General features: G+C 36.4%; 1 pseudogene; it reads left to right on the top strand.

Moving 5' to 3' along the window:
- The first annotated feature begins 519 nt into the window (after positions 1-519).
- Positions 520-5,684, top strand: LOC136488994 (protein argonaute 4A-like; annotated as a pseudogene).
- The last annotated feature ends 3,669 nt before the right edge of the window (positions 5,685-9,353 follow it).

Here is a 9,353-nt window from a genome sequence, read left to right as displayed (position 1 = left end):
ACAACACATTTCCTCTATGTGGGCTTTCTTTAAAAATCCATTGTTTTAGAGGCAGCCAACAACCATGTGCTAGCTTGTGCTAAAACACATGGTTTTTGTTTTGTTTGAAATCATGTGTTCTGTAGGCAGCCAACAACCATGTGCTAGCTTGTGCTAAAACACATGGTTTTTTCTCTGTTAAAAATCATGTGTTTTATAACCAGCAAACAACCATGTGCTAGCTTTTGCTAAAACACATGGTTGTACAGTAGACAGAATGCTATATGACACCCATGTGTTTTTTGTTTGTTGGCACATGAATTTTCTGTCCGTTGGATGAAGAATCGATGTCTAGTCTGATCCGATTTGGTGTTGGTTGCTTTGTGGACACTGACATGCAGGGCCCACTCTGGTGTTACTGCTTCAAATCGGAAGTCACGCCTGTCGGTTTCTGGTTGTCTCACTTCCCCCATCATCTTGGCAAGAGGGGAAAGGGGTTCGTCCCGGTGGCCGACGATTGTCTCGGCATCGCGTCGAGCCATGCCCTCTCCATTTCTATGCTTCGCCTCCCTCTCATCTACCATTGCTCGAGTTCTAGAGGTACGTGAGTTCATCGCTTTCTCCCTTGAGTTCATTGTCGCTCTCGTTCTCCTTGCCCACCGATTGTAGATCTGTGTTCCTCTGATTCCTGAGGCCTAATGATGCACGTGGGGCGTTGCGACAGGACGGCGAGAGCGTGCGAGGGCGCGCTATAGTGGCGGAATGGTGAGTGGCATTGTGGCTATGGGATGATGAGAGTGCGTGGGGTGAGCTGCAGCGGTGTGACAACGACAGCGTGCAGGGCGAGCTGCAGTGGTGCGCGGCGTGAGCTATAGGGCCAGGACGACGAGAGCGCGTGGGGTGATCTGCAGTGGCACGCGGGGTGAGCTATAGCGTCGGGACGGCGAGAGTGCGTGGGGCGAGCTACAGCGGTGGTTTGTTTGGTTTCGACAAACTCTGCCACCGTGTCGAAGGAACACCTATAGTAGTAGTAGAGGAGTGAGCATGCATGCATTATTTCCTTTGATTTGTTCTGTCTTTCTATTATATCCTATTCTTCCTCATAGCAGGTAACACGTAGAGGCATATTTGATCTATGGTTGGTGTTGTTGTTGTAACTTGTAAGATCAATCAGTGAGGGCAGCTACTAAGCCACACAGAGAGCCCGCCAGTGCTTCTGGTCTATTGAATGAGGCTAGGAACAGTAGCTTGAGAAGCTAGGCTTCAGATGTAGGGGCAGCCCGGTAGTAGAGCAGGTGATGGCGTGCATCTAGAGTTCACTAAACATTTTGACTAGATGTTGAATTCAGTTTGTGATGAGAGTACTGAATGTTGCAACCTTTCACCTAGGCAGATATTGGTGTTTCCTACTAATGTTGTAGGAGTTAATATGCCTCTACCTAATGACCTGTAGAACTACAGGTTTGCATCCAATAATTCTGGCATAGATAGATAGAACCTATCGGCAAATAGGCTTAACAGTGGGAAAGGTAATTATTTTTCCCAAACTAATGAAACTGTAGGACTTAAACACTTATGACGACATTGACATGCTATATTCACTCTTTGTGCAAAAGAAAGTTGTTCTTCTTGTATCTGTTATTGTCTACTAGGAGTTGATTAAATTCTCCTTGTATTATTTCTAGAATTAAGCTCTGATTCTATTAATTTACAGAAGCTCTAATTCTAAAATTTTGTTTTCATTTCATAACTGGGTCTTGTCACTCCATTGCTAGGAGATGCTTGTCACTCCATTTTATAGGCAGATGTGTTTTAATTTGCAGTGTGTTGACATGTATGTGTAATTAGAATAGGGAGTAAAAACACAAATATCTGTTGTAATCAAACTAATACTTGTATTTCAACTTTGGTATTAGAAGAATGGAGGTATTCGATATAGCTTCTTGATACTTGTTTATGAATATGGTCTCAGATTGTATTCTAGAGTCTGAAATGAGTGTAAGTGTATATAATCAGCTCTGTAATTAGGACATTTTTGAAATAGCATAGCTATATGGCACTGAGATCCAATCTAGTTCATCAATGTTATAAGTAGTTGATTGTGATACATTGAAAGCCACCAGCACCATATGGATAAGTATAAAGTTAGCTGCTATCATGCAAAGTTTTGGATTAGACTGTTGAATGCTTTATACTTAGAAGATCAATGTTTTACCTATTTTTTGGCATTATCTTTGGAAATGAAAATTTTATAATCATGAGATTGTCAGATAAATATCAGTTTAATCATTGCAATGCTCTTTCAAGCATTTCTTGCAAACTGCAAAATAGGACAATCCATCATGAAAGGAACAAAATAGTGAGCACATATCTTTTAAAGTTTTAATTGCTTGGTCCATTTTGGTGGTTCCTACTTTTCTGATATCAACTTGTTGAGGTGAAGTTCAGTTACCATTGTGATTTAAATATTTAATGGTAGTTTCATGATAATCTGACAGTTGACGATATTAATTTGACTGAGCTTGTTGATTATAATTGTAATTTTCATGTATATGATCAAATGATATATAATTATATATAGTCATATAGTCACAATACTAATAACCAAACTCAATTGATCATTATATGATTTATGCAAATGGATTCTTCAGTATAATGTTAGATAGATCTGATAGTTCTGCACTATCAACTGTCCATCATTTGTTAGTTGGGTGGATTGAAATTGGTTTCTGTCTAATTATGTATGTTTTTCCTTTGCTAATCTTGGGTGGATTGAAATTGATTTCTGTCTAATTATGTATCCAAATTGCAATTACTTTAGCTAATATTTTTTGGCCATTTGAGTGACATTGACTGTAGTCTAAAAATAAGAGCATTTCTAAAAAATAATTCAACTATTCTGCTTCTTAGGGTCACTAACATCTGAAATGTCGAGGCTAGGTTCTGCCTATTTTCAAGTTCTATTCCTATCACAGCAGTAACTAGTACTTGTCATAGTTAGCATACTTCCAGTCTAGTTCATGTGAGAGGAAGATGGCACTGATTATGGTGGTGAAAACTAAGAGTGTAATGTGAAGCTAAACTCTTAATACTATCTCTATAACATACTCATGATTTGTTGAGCATATGTATGGTCATTGTTGGACCATCCATGATCCATGCCTTGGTTTCCCGGCTGAGCTTGAGCATCAGTTCTACTGCTACATACTCATGATTTTTTACATGGATTTTTGGCTACACGCCGTTTTCTTGACTTTGATATTGTCTGTGAATTCTATAAGGAATTTGGATCTTGAATTTTATCTATTTTTTCTAAGTTGTTATTGCACCAAAGAAATTATTGTAACTATATATTAGTTTCCTATGTAATCTTGTAACTATGTAATCTCGGTGAATCTAACTTGTCCTGCTCCTATATCACTGATTTGCCTATATATGCAATTACTTCATGCATGCAACAATAGTTTGGTCATACCTAATTCTAATATCATGCTTGAAAGCTTTTGTTCATTCTGTTATGGTGTATGACGACCTAGTATGAGTAGTACTGAACTAAAGTAAAAGAGCTCACTCATGTGAGTTACTGAATGGTAGGCATGCATATTTTTTAAGAAAACACTAGCTGATTAAACTTTATTGTTTTTTGTTATATAGTCATGGATGATGATGAGTTGCAATCTGATGCTCAATCTATAAATCATGAGAGTGATGATGAGTTTGATATGAACTCTGAAGAAGACAACAACTCTAAAGAGATTATCATTGAATATTGAATATTGAATATTGACGAGTACAAAGATTATCATCTAGTTGAGTCCAGTTGGTCTCTAGTGTTGTATCTTGCTTTTGTAGATTCACACTGAAACATAAAAATGATAATGGTGACTCTAAAGAGATCACTGTTTTTTATTACTTCATAAAGAAACGTGGCATAGAGCTGCAAATACTCCGGTGATCTTCCTTGTATCAATGTGGGAAAACCAAAGCGGCCAACATATTTTCTAGTTGAGGTAACTATTATTTGAATCCTAGTGTTGTTCCTTTGCTATAAAGCTCTTTTCATGCTAATGTTGTGAAGATTGTTTCTGTGTTTACCAGTTATGTAGTCTTCTGCCTTTACAAAGATACACTAAAGCTTTGAGCACGATTGAGAGGCCATCACTTGTTGAGAAATCTAGGCAGAAACCACAAGAAAGGATGGATGTTTTATCTGATGTGAGTTTTTTTTTGTGGATTAAACCTAGGAATTTTTTCTTTTTGTTATTATATATAACAATAACAATTGGGCCTAGCAAGTTGGGTTATTGCCTTATTGGTAGGTGTGGTTTTCTTAAACTTTTTTCATGTCAAATTGGAAAGGTACTGCAAAGAAGCAACTATGATGCAGAGCCCATGCTGAAGTCATGCGGGATTACATCTGATAGAAGTTTCACAGAAGTTGATGGTAGGATACTCCAGCCCTCCAAGGTTGGTCATTATTATTTATCCTTTATCATTTTAGATATCCTTTGTGGTTATGGAATTTTGAAGGCATAAATCTTATATGTCTTTTTGTTCAGCTTAAAGCTGGTAATGGAGAAGACATTTTTACATGCAATGGTAGATGGAACTTCAACCATAAGGTCAACATGTATAGCATATTATTTCTTGTTTATGTGGATTGTCATGATGTCACATGTAATATTTTGAATTCTGTTTTTCAGAGGCTCATTAGAGCTAGCAGTGTTGAGAAATGGGCAGTGGTCAACTTTTTTGCACGATGCAATGTGAGGGATCTCATCAAGTGTGGAGGCATGAAGGGGATCATAAGTTTATTTTCTCATTATGTTGTGCATTTCTAGATGTGCTCTAATTCATGTTTGGGATTTCATTTCCACATGTTCTTATTTAATTGTTTGGTGTTGGAGATGGTTGAAGCAACTTTTGATGTAATTGATGACAATCCTTCAATGAGACGATCACCTACTGTAACAAGGGTCAAAGACATGTTTGAACAAGTCAAAACCAAGCTCCCAAGAGCACCCAAGTTTCTTCTGTGTGTTGTAGTTGAAAGAAAGAATTCTGATATTTATGGTTGGTTAATACTACTAAATCGCTGTTAACTTCTATGGTGCATTTTGTTTTCCACTGTATCATTATGCCATTGACCTTTGCAGGGCCTTGGAAGAAGAAATGCCTTGCTGAATTTGGGATCATTACACAGTGCGCGGCACCAACTAGAGTCAACGATTAGTATCTTTACAAATGTCCTACTAAAGATAAATGCAAAGGTTTGTTTCTTTTTGCCTTGAGATTTGAGAGCATGGCTACATTTGTACATGGCAATTATATATTTTTGATATTTTGTCCCTTTTCAAACAGCTGAGTGGCATGAATTCGTTGCTCCAAATTGAAACATCCCTAGCAATTCCTCAAGTGTCCAAGGTCCCAACTATAATCTTGAAAAATGGACGTGTCGCATGGTTCTCCTGGACATTCTGATGTACCATCCATTGTTGGTGTAAGTATAATTTTTGTAATTTTCTATGATAAATAATAAATTGTAGGTACTGTGATAGTTTATATTTTGTTGTTCTTAGGTTAGTTCTCGTGAATGGCCTCTTATCTCAAAATATAGAGCTTATGTCCGCACCTAGTCACCTAAAATGGAAATGATTGACTCATTGTTTAAGCCACGAGAAACTGAAGATGATGGTCTGAAATGATTGACAGCTTCTCCATTTACCAGAAAAGTACTAGCCAATTATAGAAGTTTTCATCTAGAGGGAAGTAGTCTGCTGAATTAGTTGTGGTTTAGAGCACTTTTATGTGCACAACAATATTTATAAAGCTCTGAAATGATTCAGCTGAGTAGTCAAAGTCAATTGTTCGTATGAATGTGTCAATGATCTCTATTTGTTTTGATTTGTGCCTGCCCACATCAAGTTTTTGTCCTTGTCCTTTCATAGAAAAAAATTGTCTCTTGTGTTTTCTGCTAACACATCTTGAACTTTGTAAGTTGTGATTTGTGTCTGCCCACAGCTCTTATTTGTCCTTGTCTATTCATAGAAAAAAATTATCTTTTGTGATTTGTGCTAACATATCTTGAACTTTGTTAATTGTGATTTGTGTGCTGTTAGTCCTGCTTTTCTGTAATTTAGTAAGATGCAGGTTTAGTGAATTGCCTTTCGTCCCTCATTTTCTAGAAAACTCAGGGTTAGTAAACTATAGTACTATATATTCGCTGTGGAACAGCTGCATTATATGAGAATGAGATTACTAGTAAATGGGGATGCGTAGATCTGATATTGATGCCATTTATTATGTCGACCGGTGTTACCCACTGTGTCATAAGCACATTGACATGATTGTAATTTGTAATTGTTGATCGACTATAGAAACTCTGAAGTGGTTATATTTAGGTTGTTGATCTGTGGATGCACATATCTGTGCCTTGCTTTGACTGCCATGTGTTTTGGATTATTCTATCGGCCAAAACATTATTGACTGCCATGGGTTATATTTTTTCTAAGGGAATCCTATGTTAAGGTTCATTCAAATCTTATTTGTATTTTGAATTTTAGCCTAAAAACATTAGGTGATTCCCTACAGGTTGTCTTCACTGATGATAATTATTCCTAACTGTTGACTTGTCTTTCTTGCTCTCAGGACTCCTACAAATGGCAGCCCAAGTCAGGAATTATTAGAGCACACTGAGGATGCATTTGGAATGAGTGACATTATTCTAATGCATCACTTAGCCAAGCAGTATATAATTGTTTCATGTTATTCAGAAGGTATATTATACCAATATTTCTATATATTGTTGACAGTGGTTGTAGTGTAGCCATTCCTTCTGTTTTTAACTATGTCATTTTTACTTGTAGGGGTTGCCTATTAGTAAGTGAATCATTCTTCCACAATGATCCTTCCAACTTTGTTCAAATGAGTGGTGGTGTAGTTTCAGAGCTAGAGCCACACACACTGGACTTTCACTCAATATTAGTCCTTTACTTCTTGAATAGGTGTGCCTTTTGTAGTTGTCTAAAGTTCCATGTTTGACATTTATATTCACAGAATTTTGACATTTTTATCTTTAAACAATTGGCCTCTTAGGAATATATGGGGCCTTGGAGTTGAGGTATGGAGGATCTGATTATCTTGGCAAGGGTGTTCTTAAGGTTAGTTTACCAACCAATATTTCCATTTTAGTTAGAGGGTATTGTACTAGCTATATTTGCCATGCACTTGCATGCACCATAGTCATTCATGCATCTAGTGGTCATGGTTAACTTTTTATAATAGAAACCAACTTTAAGACTAGGCATGATGCTCACCATTTCTTCAACTTCTATGCATTCCAAGTTGGATTTGAAGTTGTCATAACGCATACAACAAGAACTACAAGTAAGAAAAGAAATTATGAGATAGCGAAAGTGACAATGAGATGCAATCGTCAAGGAAAAGAAAAGGCACCAAAGTCTTTAGAGCAAGAAGAAGCAGAAATAGACAAGGATATTGTGTCACACCCCAAAATTTTTGATTTTGTGTTATGCATAGAAAACACTAAATAAAATGAAAGGTTTTAATATTTGGATAAAATTTACCAAGTTTGAACTAGCGCAAATTTAGTTATAGGAAAAATGTGAATTTTTAAAGTTTTCTAATTTTGACGGGCGTTTGGATGATGTGAGGTTTGCTTGTTGCTTGACTTGGTGTTGTGAGTAAGTAAAATTTTGAAAAATTGCCCTATTCTTTGCCCTTGCCTTGTCCTTACATAGAAAAATTATTTAATGTGATTTGTGCTAACACATATTGAAGTTTGTTTTTGTGATTTGTTCCAGCACACACCAATGTTTTGCCCTCTGAGACAAATAAAACATTCGATTACATAATTACAATCACCAACAATGTAATTTACAGCTACTGGGCACTGTAATTTTAGTTCTCAGCATATGCAATTGTAGTTCTGGGCACAATTTAATTTAAGAATGTAACATCTTGTTCATTAAACAAATTACATAAATTAATTGGCCATTGAATTTGACTGCATCCTCCCTTCTGATTGATAAATTTTGCTTTCCTTCTATTGATCATTTTTTATTACCATGTCCTCAGTATTCTGTTGCTTGGTGATCAATGCTACCATTTGATGTTTTCTTCCTCTTCTTTTTTTGGCTTCACTGGAGAGCCTACAAAACATTATTAGTTCACATAAATAAGAATTTTTGCATTTGGATTTAAATTCTATTTGTATGTACTGAAATTTTATTTGTATGTACTCAAATTTTTACCTGTACTGTCTGTGTTATTTGTTTTCTTCTTTTTCTTCTTTTCTGCTGCCACCAATTTCTTCTTTATTTCTTCTATATGTGTCTTCATTCTGATAGGTTTAGGTGCCCTTCCCTTTCTCTGAATTCTTTCTGGATCAACTATTTTAGTTTGTGGATCTCTAGCTTGTGCTGCTATAGTTTCTCCTTCTTCATTTCCTTGCTGGTCATTTTATGCTTCACCTGTTTGATGAGCAGATAACATTCTATCTAAATTGATTTCCATCTTGTCGAATTCTGCCACAAGGTATTCCATGGCTTCCTCATTTTTTGATCCTTTTGAATTCAGTATTGTTGACTTCATAGATAATATGTTAAATCTCAACAATGAGATTGTTGCAACTGTTTCTTCTTCTTGTCTTTCAACATGTACCTTCATATCTTTTTTTCTACACCTGTCTAAGAAGTATTTGTCTGGAATTGTGCTGATTTTCTTTTCAATGACTATTTTTAGGATATGAGATCATAGTATCCCATATTTGCTGAATTTTGCACATATGTAGATAAATTCTTCTTCGCCTTCTGTTAGGTCAGTGTTTACTATATATCTTCTAAACCTATGAACCTCCTGAATCTGGTTACTTTTTTGCCACACTTGAAATGTTTTTCCATCTTCGGTTTTCCTATAGTTCAGCCTTGATGTTGCCTTCAGTTGTAGCATCTGGTTTCAAGAACAAAACCAGATACACACCATATGTGAGTCCAGGAAGTCAAATCTCACATATAGCTACAAATAAGGGTAATAACAAAAGACAATGCTTAAATACATAGCGTATCAGTATAGAGATTATAACCTCAGAGTATAGACAGTGGAAAGACAACTCTAATCTTTAGGCGAAGCCTCCAAGTCCATAGGAACAACTGACTGGTTGATCACAAGCCTAATTCCTCCAAACTCTAGCAATCTGGTACTCATCTGGGATTTTTCCAAAGATTTAAAAAGTAAAGCGAGCGTAAGAGTACATGTCGTACTCAACAAATATAACATGGGGTTTATGAGGCTCAAAAGGCTGACACTAGTTAACTGTGATTAGCTTTTAATGAGTCATGATTTTAGCAATTGAG

The sequence above is a fragment of the Miscanthus floridulus genome, chromosome 10 (genome assembly GCF_019320115.1).
Source record: "Miscanthus floridulus cultivar M001 chromosome 10, ASM1932011v1, whole genome shotgun sequence".
NCBI lineage: Eukaryota > Viridiplantae > Streptophyta > Magnoliopsida > Poales > Poaceae > Miscanthus > Miscanthus floridulus.
The sequence above is the reverse complement of the archived record's forward strand: the minus strand, read 5'-3'. Positions and strand labels throughout refer to the sequence as shown.